The following is a 15037-nucleotide window of genomic DNA, read 5'->3' as shown; positions in this document are numbered from 1 at the left end:
AGTGTAGCTCCACCCAGTTGGTACGGTACTAATGTGCTTGGTACCCCAACGAAAGGGTACCAAAAAAGTGGTACGGTACGGTTCGGAATTAGGGTACCATTCATAATGGAAACGGCATAAATAGTGTACCGTACCGAACCGAACCGTACCAGAAAGCTCAGTGGAAACGAGCCATTATTGAGATATAGAGCAGTAGGGGAGTGTAGCAAGGGTATCTATGGGCAGGGAAAGTGTTTATTACAAGAGAACCTGTTACTCTTGCATGGCAAAAAAAAAAAAAAGTAAAAAAAAAGAAAAGATCCGCAATAATGCAGTCGTCGCCAACAAGTGGTCCATGGAAAATATTGGTGCTCCCCAGGGGTTTTGCTGGAAATCAAATCAACATTGTATACCATCCAATGTTGTTCCCAGTGTTGTTCTTAATGCGCGCTGACAGTGTTGACACCCAATGCCTCTTCTGTAGTTCTGTGAACTCATAGGGAGGTGCTGGGAGTAAGTGCAGAGTGCGGGAGGTGAAGGAGGGGACTTCTAATGGCAGCGCTGATCGCAGACTGTGGGAGGGAGCACGGAGCTCGGCCACATGGCTGGAAAAGGAGGTGAGATCCAATGATGAGTCTGTGTAAGGCAGCAGTGTGATGCAAAGTGCGAGGGGAGGGCAGAGAGGAGCAGAGAGCTGCACTTTTGTGCGTATAAAGCATTTAAATTCATGTTAGTGGTCCACAGGATTCAAAATTGTGAGTTTAGTGGTTCATGAGGTCCGAAAGGTTTACAACCACAGCAATAAATATATAACTTATTGTTCAGAACAGAGTGGTGCTGAGGATAAGATGGTGAGAAACAGAAGAAGAATGTGTAACATGTACTGTTTGCCTAAACTTTTGCATTGCCAATATTTATTTAGTGCTCCCTGACTAATGTTTGAACATTTACTTGATTGTTGGCTAGCTGATCCAGTGGACTAGCTCCTATTTGATGAAAATTTAATTAAAGCTGATAATCACCTGCCACAAAGCATAAGAAAGACTTTGTTTTTTCCTGCTACCTTGGGCTCTGTTAGAGAGATTTTTACTCTCTTGCTGTTATGGTTGCCACCTTTATTCATGCAAAATAAATGAGAGACCGAGTAGGAGGTGAAGTGGAGATAGGGATAATTATGGCGTATGTAGCTTACTGTCACCAAATTGCACTGGAACAGTGGGAGGATATAAAAGGGTTATGGTTAAATTAAATGGGAAGAAATTATTGGTAAAAATCCAATAAAACTGCGCAAAAGAAGAAAAACACGAATTACTATGCAAAAATTGTGATTGAAGTGAAATCCCTTTCACTCTGTGAGCTGCAACATAAACGTGACTAACGTGACAAATGAAAAATTTTATAAGGATGTAGCGCTCAACAGATGACGTCAGTGCGGACTGACGAAACGTACGTCGGGAAAGTGAGACCTCAAACTTCCGGGTTGGAGGAATGCAGGCATTGAGCGGTGTTCCTCATCCTCTACGACTGCAATATGATCTGAAGGCTTTTTAGAATTGATTTCTAGTAAGTGCGTTTTTTTATCTAAATAAATGGTTTATGAAGAGAAATACTGCACCATGAGAGCCTGTTCCTTCTTTCCCTTTATACGGCTGGGTTGTTGAAGTTTTCCATTGATGTGGCTACACACTCTCACTGTGAGAGAGTGGGATGTGCATGGTTGGATCAAGTTTTGATCAATTAAACGTGTATGACCCCCTATAATTAAGGGGTCCAGTGATTCTGGTAAGCGGTACCTTTACTTATCACTGGGTGAACTTGTGGAGGTGGAGGCATTTTGAGATTCACTCCTATCAAGTCTGTGTTTCCTGCATTTTGGCCATTGCTGGTTTAACCCTTTTGATTGGGACACTAGAGACTTTGTTTTGCACGACCTATTGCACATTGAATATTCACGATTTAATCTAATTTATGATCTGTTGAATGCTACATCCTTATAAAATTTTTCATAGGATTAAATTAAACCTGAATCTACTCTGATCTGGGTCAGGAGTGCATAACGCAGAGTGCAGGGGGCAGGAGTAAGAAATGCAAAAAGGGCAGGGTTCAGGAGTAAGTCATGTACAGTATGCCGGGTTCAGGCATAAGTAATGTACAGAATGCAGGGTTCAGGAGACAGTCATGTACAGTATGCAGGGTTCAGGAGAAAGTCATGTACAGTAAGCAGGGTTTAGGCGTTAGTAATGTACAGAATGCAGGATTTAGGAGTAAGTAACGCACAGAGTACAGTGGTCGGGAGTAAGTAACTCACAGAGTGCAGAGTTTAGGAGTGTGCAATGCCTAGAGTGCAGGGTCAGGAGTGTGTAATACACAAAGTGCAGGGCTGAAGTGTAAGTAACGCACAGTGCAGGAGTAGGTAAGTGGGTCCAGTAATAAAATAACCATCAGAATTATTAGTGATAAGTGAGATGGGCCGAACACCCCCCGGTTCAGTTCACACCAGAACTCTCGAACATTGCAAAAGTTTGGACCCGAACCCTATTAAAGTCTATGGGACCCGAATTTGAAAAATCAAGGTTAACCGCCAAATACTTGCTCTGCCATCTGACAGTCATCTTTACTACATTGCTGTTCTTTGTAGCTTATATCATCCTATCATAAATAGCTATACATTTTTGTTTTTTTTCTTGCAGTTCCAGGCATGTGACGGGTGGACTTTGGTTCAGATGAGGTTGCTCTGCTGCACAGGAAAGATTCATGAAATTTATAGGATTTGTTCATCTATTTCTGTTGCATTCTACATGTAAGTGGTAAAGCACTCATCTTTGGGCTTTTTCAGGGCCAGATTCACCATTAGGCACCCTGCTTGGTCCTCTAGAGTTACATATAGAAGTCCAGATTGTCCCAAAATTTTAAGCCAGTTAGGACCCTCAAAACATATAACTAAGGTGAAGGTTGTTTACTATTGACATTGTTTCCCCACCTTTTGGGTCCAGAACCCAAAGCTTTATAGGTAGAGCTTAGCTTTAAATCCAGCACTGATTATTTCCACAAGCACTGTGTACTTTTATAAGACCCACAAATTGGCTCTTATGTGATTTTAGGTTCTCTTAATATTAAGCACAGCCTGTGTTTTCATTTTCATGAATTTTATGGTTTTACGATTTTTAACCTAGTGGTAGCACCGTTTACCAACAAACCTATACCCCTTTAAAAGAGAGAAGGTGCCCCATCTAAGTATCTGTTTATTAAAAGAGTATAGACAAATATAAAGGATTACATTCACAAGGTAAGAGGAGTAAACCGGTAAATCATTATCAGTCCCAGCAGGCTTGTTGATATCACATACTAGCCAACAGTTCAGTTTTTGCCAGGACAGTCCCAGCAAATAGGAGCCTGTCCCGACAATGTACTTATTTACACTTTGCACTTTATTTATATTTACATATAACATTTTTTGTATGGTCACACCTGAGCACATTTGACACTTTAGCAGGGAATAGTGATGAGAATTGTAAACTTTAAGCATAATTAGTGCAGCTGAATGGGAGAATTATTCCAACTCTGCTACTTTGGCCTCAAGTTTAAAATTCCCTTTTCAATTTCCTGTAATTCTCTCTTTATTGAGTAGACCCTATAATCTGATGATAAGTAGGCAGAGATTAATTATGTGGAGTGGGCGGAGCTTCAGGGAAGTGGGTGTGGTAAGTATTTGATAGCTGTGCTGCAAAGTGTCCCTGGAAATTTTTGTTCAAATGTTGGCAACTATGATATCATCTGGGGCAGGGTTTCTTAACCAGGGTTCTGTGGAACCCTGGGGTTCCTCCTGAGGTTGCTAGGGGTTCCTTGAACAATGAGCAATTCCTGCCTCTCAGATAAGTTTCCAATGACACCATTGTTCCTTTTAGCTATCTGTAAGGGGGTAATTCTTCCCAATGATTACCAGGGTAAGGAGCATTCTTACCACTGACTGTCACACTAATGTGTCATGAGTTGTATATTTTTAATTTTTAGCAGGGGTTCCCTGAGACGGTGAGACCAGACATTTTATTTTAAGGGTTCCTCTGTGTTGAAAAGGTTGAGAAAGACTGATCTGGGGGAAATCCAATGGAGGCTGAGGGTGGAGAGCTCTCACTAAGTGTAGAGGTGTGTGTGATTCCTTCTTGTGGAAGGGAGGCATGCGTGGTGGATGAGACATGGCAGAAGCTCAGTAGGTGGATGGACAAACAGAGACTGCTGCAGGTACGGTCCACAACCGAGCTGGAACGTAAGCCACCATAGAAACTAGGAACCAGAAGGACGTCGGGGTGGAAGTGACGTCACTATATGGGGGGTAACATGTTTTAGGGGGATTCTGCTCCTTTGTCAAACAAAAAAGAAGGGAAAAGCCTTCTGTTTGGTTTGACAAAGGAGCAGAATCGCTGTCTTTTATTAATTTCCAGATGTGAGATATGCATACTTACATTGGTTAAGCTGGACCAATGAAACCACGCACTACAATTAATAACAAAACGTCAGCTTTAAGCTGATTAAAGTAATTGTTATACTTACCTTCTCTGTGCAGTTGGTTTTGCACAGGCCAGCCTGGATCCTCCTCTTTTCGGGTCCCTCATTGCTGCTCCTGGCCCCTCCCTCCTGTCGAGTACCCCCACAGCAAGCAGTTTTCTATGGGGGCACCCGAGCCGAGCTGCAGCTACCTGTGTCCATTCAGACAAGGAGCTGCTATTCAGCCCCGCCCCTCTCTCTCCTGATTGGCTAACTGACTTTAATTGACAGCCACAGGCACCAATGGCACCATGGCTGTGTCTCGGCCAATCAGGAGGGAATCGTGGGCATCGCTGGACAGAGGTAGGGCTCAGGTAAGCATTAGGGGTGGTAATACTTAGGAGAATTGAAACATCTATAATTATGTCTAGCTACAACTTCTTTTTTAGTATTGGATAGAGGTGCTTCCATGATCTAGTGTGTACAATGCCTGCTGGCCTATATGTTAAGAAAGCCAAGCATTGGTTCTGTCAGTGTTAAGTCCTGTTCATAATTACTGCTGTACAATACCTAAGAGATTGAAATATGTAGAAGTCCAACCACAACTTTTTTTTTTTTTTTTTTGCTTTGCATAGAGACAGTAAGGAGTAAAACTCCTATATGGTTTTTACTGCTATACTGTCATGGGTACAATGGTTTCACCAGACAGGAAGTAAGGGAAATGATGAAAAGCCAATAGAACATTGGCATGTATTAAAAAGGGGATTCACTCCAGAGATAAAACAATAATTCTCCCACTCTACATGACTCTGGTCCGGCTGCATCTGGAGTATGCCTTTCAGTTCTGGGCACCGGTCCTCAGGAAGGATGTGCTGGAATTGGAGAGAGTCCAGAGAAGGGCAACAAAACTAATAAAGGGACTGGAGGATCTCAGCTATGAGGAAAGACTGCAATCATTGAACTTATACTCTCTGGAGCAGAGACGCTTGAAAGGGGATATGATATCAATGTAAAAAAATACCGTACTGGTGACCCTAGAATAGGGAAAAAACTATTCAGTGAAAGGGAATATAAAAGGACTCGCAGCCATTCGCTAAAATTAGAAGAGAAGCGGTTTAACCTTAAACTGCATAAAGGGTTCTATATCATCAGAGCGGTAAAGGATGTGGAATTCTCTTCCACAAGTAGTGGTGTCAGTGAGGAGGATTGATAGTTTCAAATAACTATTACATGGGCATCTTAACGACCATAACATACAGGGATACACGATGTACTATTGACAAATACACACACACTCATCATTGGTTAAACTGGATGGACTGGTGTCTTTTTTTAACCTCACTAACTATGTACGTAACTACGATGAAAGAGGAACACAGGGATAGCAATAAAAATCTTGACAGCTAAGAATTGATGGAAACAGTGTCTAAAATAATTTCAGTTAGATTTTGCAGTCAACAATTGAAACAAACGTGTTTGGGGCTTATCACTCTTGTTGCCAAAAAAAAAACCCCATTATTTTGCATACTTTAAGGCTAGTACCTTGTTCTGTCTAGTAATGGATATTTGCTGCTAAGTTTTCTGTTGTGCCAGGAGGCATTCCAGCTTTCTTGTCTGGTCTAGTTTTGATTTTTCTATTTTTTTGGTTCAGGTTTAGCGTTGGATGTTGTGGCACCCAGAACTTACAATGCTTTGATTGGATCCACCACTGTTGTCCCCTGTTCTTTCACGGTGGACAGTCCTCCCATAAACCCCCAGTTCCTGGCCATCTTGTGGCAGTATGGAGAAAAAGAGTTGGTAAGATATGACAGCAAGGAGAATTCTGCCGCCCCAAGGATGTCCATCGATGAGGGAGAGGCCAGAAAGGGCAATGGTTCACTGACCATCCACAATGTGACCATCGATGACCAGGGGATCTACAAGTGTTTGGTCATTTACAGCCCAAGCAAGGAAGTGAAGGAGATCCAATTAAATGCTCAAGGTAAGTTAATAGACATTTCATCAGACTACAACTCTGGATAAAGGTAATGAGTTGTCAGAACCACATGACATGCAGGTCAAATGATTAATGAATGACTGTTGGTGAGGGCTCATCTAGTGGAGATGGGTGTAAGCTTTGGGAGGTCCAACTGTGAGGGAAAGGAAATCCAGGGTGTGTCAGGTAGGGGACATATGTTTGGTGGCCAAGAAAGAATGATATAGCAGCGATGAGTAGCGATAATTTCTGGAATGCAGAGATAAGGAAATGTACATGTTGATGGAAGAATCAAAGAGACACCTTTGCCCCAATGAGTAATGGCACTTTTCCACTGCAAGTACCGGCTAGTACCGGCTCGGCTCTACTCGGCCCTGCTTGGCCCGGTTTGCTTTTCCACTGCTGGTACCGCATGGTATAGTGTCGGAACGGTTCGGTACGGTATAGGTTTGCTTTTCCACTAAAGTAGTACTAAAGTTAAGTGGGTGGGATAACAACGGGGTGGGTGGGATTCTCTGACCAATCAGTGGCTAGTAGTGACTGCATGTAAAGGATTGTGGGATATGGTACCAGTTTGGTACCTGTTGGAACCACAATCGAGTAGGTACTGTTTTTTCAGAGCCATACCGTACCGTACCGCTCGGTTCCATGCAGTGGAAAAGCAAACCTATACCGTACCGTACCGAACCGTTCCGACCCTATACCATGCGGTACCAGCAGTGGAAAAGCACAAAAGCGTGCCGAACCGTTACGGTTCCATGCAGTGGAAAAGCGCCATAAGTGCTTGCTCTGCAGGCTTTGGAAGGATGCTCTAATCATCCAACAGACCTAGGCAGCAGGGGGGGGGGGGTTGGTCTTAAATGAAGAAATTCCCTTCTCTTGTGTATGGGTAGTGTGATTGAGAAGTGTAAACATAAAAGGAAATGTGGATTAATATACCCAAAACTGAACTGCAGCCAGGGACCCCCCCCCCCCACACACACACACTGAAACAATACACCCTAACCCCCTCTAGCTGAACATTGCAGCAATAAAAAGAAAAATAATCAAAATTCCCCCAATCTTACTTAATTCCTGGTTAAATGACATGGCTGGGCCCGAAGTAGGATTGAGCCAAGAATACCCAAGCTCAGTGAACATTACCGATACCAAAGTACCGTGCCCAAATCTAAACTCCACTGAATCAATTGGAGTCAAATCTTAGAAACCAGTAATGACCATTTTCTGGGCTAATAGCAGGGAATTGTCAAACAAAAGTCATAGAAAGCTGGGCAGTGCCCTGAGGTACAAGCACCAATGAAAACAAATCGGTGGGGTTTTCAGGCAGCTTTTAAAAGCAACATTAATACTACAACAATCCTTCAAATGACATGCTTACGGGATGCCTTAAATGTATGAGGTTTCTGTTAGCTCAAATCTCGTCAGGAGGCAATTAAAAGATGATATACGGCCCTTCAGTGGCTAACCCCCCCTAGATAGTGAATTTCCCCTCATCCAGCCGGGAGTTGTGACGACACATAGCACTCAAACTTAGCGCAGACACAACATATTTAAGGCACGTTTTGAGCGGGAAAGACTGCTCCAAACTGGTTTACAATTCATCAGTCAAATTAACAATAGCACATATCTCACAGAACAGTACATGAAAGGGCCTTTGCTTTCGCCATGCATCTGTGTCAATATGAGGTGTTCCCGTATCTGAATCTGTGTCCTGTGGCAGATTCGCCCCGTCTGCATTCAGTTGTCATGTGTTAATGTAAGCAATTGTCAATTGTTTATGGGTGGTGTCAGTAATCTCTATGCAAAATGTCCAACTGTCAAGTGTTCAGATGAATGAATGGAAAGGTGGTTTAACATGTCGTCTAAATGCAAAATATAGCTGTCTGCTGTCCAGGGTGGATGAATGGGTGGATGAATGGGTGTCAGTCTAGCTCGTTACTATGTAAATGCAAGGGGCCGCATTTCATCATAGAATGGGCATAAACTGAAATATATATATGAAATATAATAAGGCATGTTAATACAATCTTTCAACCCAACCTTTGATCCCAACTTTATTCATAACGGTGGGATCACTTAGAGTCTTGAACAGCACTATGTGCCCTCCTGGGATATATGTCCAACTATGAATGAGCTGGACATTCTTGACATACCTGGGTTGTGTTCTTGTATGAGTGCATGTCATATTATTGGTAACTGATTAGCACAAAACAGGTGACATTATATTCCAAGGTGTATGTAGGCTGGTGACTTGGTTGTGTGCACATAGGGATATAACTTCTTAGAATTCTATCAAATCAAAACAGACATGTTCAATGGGGAGGGCCATAGCTTGCAAGAATCCATGGCCTGAAAAATCCAAACTCCATATTATTGCAATAAAGTCACTACAAATAGACCATGGCAGCACATACCACCTGTTGACTATGGCATGTGATTTTTCAACATGTCCTAAAGCCTTTGCCAGGAAAGGGCAAAAAAAAAACCCCACATTCAATGGGAGGAAAAAATTCCCTTTCAACCCTCGTCATCAGAGCAGTCAGACTAAGTCCCTGGCGGTTACAACGTAAAACACTGTCCTTTGTGTCCAATCGGCTTGACTTCGACTGTAAAGTGGAGACATGAATGTCTCGTGTCTCTCTCTTTTCCTGGGGTGAGCAAGGGCAAAATGAGGAGAGGTTCTCGGGGTGGTGAGCACATGTTGCAAGTAACCAAACAGTGGCTACTAGTGCTCAGCTTGCTGTAAACAGTACCACTGGTGCAAAAATGGGAAGTTTTCCAGGAGTAGGGTTGTTTGTTGGCATTGTACCAATGCGTCTGTCTGGATCCAACTGGAATTCCTCTGGTGCTTGTCACAATCTCCGGTCCGCAGTCGTGGGGTCCAGGGGTGGGGCTTCCGTCTGTCTGGATCCAACTGGAATTTGTCTGGTGCTCGTCACAATCTCCGGTCCGTAGTCGTGGGGTCCAGGGGTGGGGCTTCCTTCAGTCGCGATGCATGGATCCAAACCAGGGAGTCGTCTGTCAATACCGCTGCTCTGGTCACTGCTTGATCTGTCGCAGGAGGTCCGTAGTGTCGGTCTAGCGACGTCAGCTTATGGAGGGGGGCCTTCACCAGGACTCTGTCTCCAGGCTTGAATGGGTGGGTTGGTGCACCTGTTGGCAAAGGAAACGAGAGCGAGATATCACCATAATCACTGTTTAATTTTTTTTTTTAATTAATTCTGCCACATATTCCTCTTGCAAAATCTCTAGATATGAGAATAAATGGACTCATGGGGTTGAGACGGGTCTGGAGTCATTCTGACTTCAGCAAGAATAGCAGGTAAGTACAGAGACAAGAATACAAGTTTTACAAGAATGGCAGGAGTATTTTGCGGCACTGGGCTTCTGGCCTACAGGCAGGCAGCAAAAATAAATGCTAGTAAAACTACTCGCAGCACTGGGGTTTAGGGCCTACAGGAAGGCAGGTAATTTTAAGACAGGAAGGATACCTAATGGCACTATTTTGGGAGAACACAGCATGTCCACGCATGCAACAATGGTGAGGGCCCCTGGAGGGGTTGAACTGCCTTGTATTCCTCCAAAGGTGGAGATGGGTTGGCTTGCAGTCCTCTGACTCACCCAAGCAGGCAGCTACCTAGAACTGAGAGTCCCTTGCATGGCTAAGATGCTGTGATCACTGAACAGCAGGGAGTGAAATTCAAGCTGTCTTGTGTACATGGACACATAGAGACACACAAAACAGCTAGAAGTAAGTACTCATGCAAACATAAATTTATAAGAGATTGCACAGTTTGCTCAGTGACACCAAGCAGGAAATTGAAAACAAATAGCCTTGGAGACACAGGATCTGACTTCAAGTACCATTTATATGCAAAGCCTGGGCAATGAGTCACCTTTAGAATGAAAAGAGATCAACTAATTGAATTCACCGCATGAGGTTACCTTTAAAATTTTAAATCTTTAACAATATCAAAGTAGTAACATATCAAAGTAGTAACGCTGGCATAAATTCATTATAATTCTTAGCACACTATCAACAAGCCACCCAATTCCATCCTATTTTTTTTTTTTTTCTAAGACCAATATACTAAAAGAAAACTTTAAAAAGACCAGAGATGCTTAATTATCTAAAGCATAGCACCTCATTTATGCCAGAGCTCATATATGTCAAATTAGAACACATCAAATATCTGACACCCAATAAAAACAGTCTAATCAATCAGAAAAAAAACAATTTGTAAACAATACTCCCATAAGGTTGAGTTGTCGTTGAAGGCTGTGATTGTTCTCCGTTCTGAAAGTCTCACATTAAATTTGTCTGAGAAATAAGCATCAAGAAAAATTCAGTAACAAAACATTTCACTTTTATTACTAAAAATAAACCAACGGTTAGAGGAATTTAGCATACAGTAAGCATGTCAAACATTTTCCTTCCTAACAGTGCACTTCTCTAATACCAAAATTTGTTGACGTCAAATTAATTATTACCACGTGGATTTCTATATTTTTTTTTTTTATATTATGGTATACCATAAACTTAAAGAAAAAAATTATTATTGTTCACCATAGTTAAAAAATGAGCAGCTCAAAAATAAACATTTGCAATTTCCCATTTATACAAGAACCCATACGTCACCATTCTTCACCCATTCGGAACATTCCTCAAAACTGGTTTTCTCTACAAAGCAAAACTGATAGTTAAATTTGTATGACAATACAACTATTTACAGTCCCTCTTGCTATTACCTGTGTCACAGACAGAAAGAGGGGGGAGGGGTTTGTTTGCTAAAAAGGCACCAGAAAATATATATATTTTTTTTTTAAAAAGTCAGTGATAAAGAAAGAAAAGTCGGTGACACAAAACCTTAATGATAAAAGTTCAAAATTGCTTACGATTTTTAAGGATAGAAATACAATTTTAGTCCTTAAGGTCACACTTTACACACCAAATATATATTTCCTTGCTTCGAAAAGCTGACATGACCAGCATAGTACAGATTTGTTACCTTTTTCGTGGCAAAATCACATCACTTTAAAACATAAGTAATAAACCCAAAACAAATTATTATGCAACCAATATTCATTCAGTGTTATGAAATGCTTTGCTGATACAGCACCTTTAGGAACAGTGTTAAAACGAACACAACATAACGATTCATGGATCTAAGGTTGCCCATACACGATACAATTTTCATACAATTTCCCAAACGTAAATTTCATAATTTTTTTTTTTTTTGAGATTCCCCTTACCTTGAGAATTTCCCATTATCTAAGCTCAGAATACAAAGTGAGATCAGCTGAGTTTGAAGGTTTATATATATATATATATATATATATATATATATATATATATATATAGGGATGGTGAGGTCAGTATTTAGACTTTATTGGAAAACCTAGTTTCCCAACTTATGTGGTACTTTCTAATCAGATTTATTTACACCCGACTCATGGTTTTCTGTTAACTATCCTTGGTGGGCAAGTGTATACCTTCAAGCTCAGCTTAATATCACATACAATCTCCACATACATCTATACAATGGCATGCAATCTTATATAACGTCTAAAAATACACTTAGATGTCTATACAGCAATATATACAAGTTTTAGAGGGACAATTCACTATCACACACAGTACTGCTTCGTAAACGGGTTTCGGACCCTGGGATATCAGACCCCATCTTATCTTTGGGGCTTCAGGCCCTGGAGTATCAGACCCCATCTTTGGGAATATCATATTCCCGGGAGGTGCTAAAATTAGCGGTTGACTGGGTACCATTTATCTGCTCTGACAGTATAGGGTAGTAATAATAATAATAAAAAATATAATTACTTACCCCATACTGTTTTTTTGGCAGATCCAACTTTCTGACACCAAAACTGTTAGCTCAAATCTCGTCAGGAGGCAATTAAAAGATGATATACGGCCCTTCAGTGGCTAACCCTCCCTAGATAATGAATTTCCCCTCATCCAGCCGGGAGTTGTGACGACACATAGCACTCAAACTTAGCGCAGACACAACTGATTTTATTGCAAGTTTCGCTCATATTTAAGGCACGTTTTGAGCGGGAAAGACTGCTCCAAACTGGTTTACAATTCATCAGTCAAATTAACAATAGCCCATATCTCACAGAACAGTACATGAAAGGGCCTTTGCTTTCGCCATGCATCTGTGTCAATTTGAGGTGTTCCCGTATCTGAATCTGTGTCCTGTGGCAGAGTCGCCCCGTCTGCATTCAGTTGTCATGTGTTAATGTAAGCAATTGTCAATTGTTTATGGGTGGTGTCAGTAATCTCTATGCAAAATGTCCAACTGTCAAGTGTTCAGATGAATGAATGGAAAGGTGGTTTAACATGTCGTCTAAATGCAAAATATAGCTGTCTGCTGTCCAGGGTGGATGAATGGGTGTCAGTCTAGCTCGTTACTATGTAAATGCAAGGGGCCACATTTCATCATAGAATGGGCATAAACTGAAATATATATATATGAAATATAATAAGGCATGTTAATACAATCTTTCAGTTTCCCAGAAAATTTATATTCTCAGGAACAGCATCAGCAACACTGTATTGTGGCATTGCATAAATTGTATGAGTACAAATGTAATTTACTTTTACATTAGTCACTGGCTTACCAACAGCAACAACACAATGTTTTTATTTCCACAAAAAGGCTTTATTAGGTAGTGTTATCAAAGAAAACAATTCTTTGGTGTAGCAGTGATAGAACAAAATTGAGCCCTGGAAGTAGCAGGGACCATATACAGAGGCAAGAAAAAACATGTGAACCCCTTGGAATTGCCTGGCTTTCTGCAGGATTTTGCCATAAAAGGTGATCTGATCCTCATCAGAGGTGATCTGATCCTCATCAAATGCCTCACATAATATATGTTGAGGTGTTTGCTTTCCAAAATGGGGTAATTTCTTGGGCTTTTCCATTGTCTTGGTGCTCTGGGGCCTTCAAAGGTGTGATAGGTAGTCAGAAAATGATGTGTAATTTATGCTCTTAGAACGCCTGAAGGTGCTACTTGGATGTTTTGTCTCTTTATGTGGCCAGGCTGTGTAAAAGTCTCACGCATGTGGTATCGCCATACTCAGGAGGAGTAGCAGAATGTATTTTGGGGTGTCATTTTTGCTATGTACATACTATGTGTATATCCTATTAATTTACAACTTTGTGTAAAAAAAATAAGTTTTAAATTTTTTCCCACATATTCCAAAAACTTGTGAAAAAAAATGACATGTTCAAAAGACTCATAATGCCTCATACAATATACCTTGGGATGTTTGCTTTCCAAAATTGGGTCATTTTGTGGGTGTTTCCATTGTTTTGGTGCTCTAGGGCCTTCAAAAGTGTGATAGTCAGAAAATTATGTGTGTAATTTATTCTCCTAGAACGCCTGAAGGTGCTACTTGGATGTTAAGTCTCTTTTGTGGCCAGGCTGTGTAAAAGTCTCACACATGTGGTATCTCCATACTCAGGAGGAGTAGCAGAATGCATTTTGGGGTATCATTTTTGCTGTGTACATCTTATGTTTTCTGAATGTCCTATAAATTGACAACTTTGTGTAGGAAAAATATATTTTTTTTCATTTTCCCAAGAATTGTGGGAAAAAATTACAACTTCAAAAAACTCACCATTCCTCTTACTAAATACCTTGGACTTTCTGCTTTCCAAAAAGGGGTCATTTTGGGGTATTTGTACTGTCCTGACATTTCAGGGCCCCAAGAAATTAGATAGGCCGTCAGTACATCAGGTGTGATCAATTTTCAGTGATTGATACGATAGCTTGTAGACTCTATAACTTTCACACAGACTAAATAATATACACTAATTTGGGTTATTTTTACCAAATATTTGTAGCAGTCTAGATTTTGACCCAATTGTATGAAGAAAATTACTTTTTTGCTAAATCTTATAATAGAAACTAAATAAAAAGTGTTTTTTTTTCACAATTTTTTCTTTTTTTCACTAATATCACAAAAAATAAAAAACCCAGTTTTTATTAAATACCACCAAAAGAAAGCTCTATTTGTGTGAAGAAAATGATAAAGATTTTGTTTGGGTACAGTGTAGCATGACTGAGCAATTGTCATTCAAATTGTGAGAGTGCTAAAAGCTGAATATTGGTCTCGACAGGAAGGGGGTGAAAGTGCACTGTATTGAAGTGGTTAAATATAGCTCTAAGGGCTGTTAACCATTGGGAGTTTGAGAAAGTATTGCCAATATCAAGTTCCCATTTCAAAGGATGTGAGTTTCCTGTATACATTTTTATCTTGTAGCAGGGTAAAAAAAAGATTGTAATAACTTTTGCTTTGTCATTGTCATTTGCATTGTCATTTAGACCCGTCCCTATCTGGTTGTGACTACAATGGTTACATTATGTACTGTGTTAGATTTGGATTGTTTTCAGTCCAAACCTTTTAATGGTGTCAATTTTTTTTTATCTACTTTAATAAAATGGATGTTATAATTAACTGTATGTATTGTTTATTCTGAACTTCAACTCACCAAGTTGGTAACCCTCCTTATCGTCCCACTCTTTTATTGGAATAGCGGGTGCCCTCCCACTCTTTTATTGGAATAGCGGGTGTCC

The 15037-nt window shown here is 40.7% G+C and overlaps 1 pseudogene across 1 annotated transcript in view; it reads left to right on the top strand.

Annotated features, from left to right (window-relative positions):
• The first annotated feature begins 580 nt into the window (after positions 1 to 580).
• LOC309558534 overlaps positions 581 to 15037 on the top strand; it is a 52760-nt pseudogene continuing 38303 nt past the window's right edge. The window contains exons 1-2 of the transcript in view: positions 581 to 596; positions 6113 to 6442. The product of the transcript in view is annotated as an uncharacterized misc_RNA (transcript). The remainder of the gene's footprint in view (positions 597 to 6112; positions 6443 to 15037) is intronic.

The sequence above is a fragment of the Pelophylax lessonae genome (genome assembly GCF_965119305.1).
Source record: "Pelophylax lessonae genome assembly, chromosome: 6".
In the NCBI taxonomy this organism is placed as follows: Eukaryota; Metazoa; Chordata; class Amphibia; order Anura; family Ranidae; genus Pelophylax; species Pelophylax lessonae.
This window is presented reverse-complemented; position numbering and strand designations above follow the sequence as displayed.